Genomic DNA, 1,383 nt, shown 5'->3' on the forward strand with positions numbered 1-1,383 from the left:
AAGTAATAATGGCCATTATAATAAGTGAATTATGTGTTATGATATGTCTTTATGTTTTCTTATGAAATTATGTATATGACTATGTGTTAGGTTTTCCTTGCTGGGCATTAGGCTCACTCCTTTCTGTTTATGTGCAGGAAAATAAGTTTAGAGGCGGTAAGATTCGTGACGCTTGGAGGATGTGTATCGATGATGAATGGAGTCAAGGGGCCGAGCGTTATTCGATTCGAGGATATAGTCTCCTTTTATGTTTTTATGGTTTTTATGTGTATTTTCCGCATTATTATGTAATGTCTTTTATTTTAAATCATGTTTTGTTTTAAAAACAATGGGATCCCATAATCCTTCTTAGTATTCTGTTTCTTTGTAAATAACTCTTATTTTTCAAGTTACTCAATAAATTATGGTATTTTTGTAAAAATGTAAGTTTTATGTATAGTTTCGATAATGGTCCAATTAGTCTAGATTAGTGGGTCATTACAATTTCTACCAAAAAATAAACATAAATTATAACACTTAACAATTAACATATATTTTAAAAATAAACAAACAATTAAAATAATAATAAAAAAATTTGGTGCGCTCACTTCGAACTCACAGTCACCTCACCATTAGCAAGTTCCATTGATGACTCAAGTATCTGCATCGAAGAACAAACATGGTTAGTGGCTTCTGAATATAAAACCCAGGATGACACATCGCCTTCCACTATACAAGCTTCAAGTACAAGAAAATCAAATTTACCTTTCTTTTTTAGCTCATCGAGATACTTTTTACATTTTCTCTTCTAGTGACCTTCAACTCCATAGTGGAAATGCTTTCCCTTTGGTTCTTTCTTTTAGGAGTTATTGTCACTCTTGTTCTCCTTGGCCTTTGGTGCCTTCTTGCCTTTCTTAGATTTCTTGCCCTTACCTTTGTCCTTGTCATTATTCTTCTCCCTCTTATTGGTTTTATCCTCAGAGGTTGAAGGTTTCTTCTCTGCAACATTTGCCTTAGTCTCTTCGGTTATGGTTTTGTTAAGAGACTCAAATGTCTGTAGTTCATTCAACAACTCGGTCATATTGAAATCCAACTTATTCATAATATAGTTGGTTGTGAACGCAGAGAAAGCAGGAGTGAATGATTCAAGTATGATGCTTACTTGTGTACGCTCATCAATGACGGCCCCATGTATTTTTGCTTCATGCATCACGTTAATCATGCTCAAGACATGTTCACGCACATAAACACCTTTCTTCATTTTAGTAGTCATGTAGGTTCTAGTATCCTTATGCCTACTTTGATCAAATTGCTGCCCAAACATGGCATGCAGAGATTTTGTTATCTCAAAAGAAGTTTCCATGGGTTTATGCTTTGTTCTCAGAACATCATTCATGGTCACAA

Source organism: Humulus lupulus, chromosome 5, assembly GCF_963169125.1.
Source record: "Humulus lupulus chromosome 5, drHumLupu1.1, whole genome shotgun sequence".
NCBI classification, from domain to species: Eukaryota; Viridiplantae; Streptophyta; class Magnoliopsida; order Rosales; family Cannabaceae; genus Humulus; species Humulus lupulus.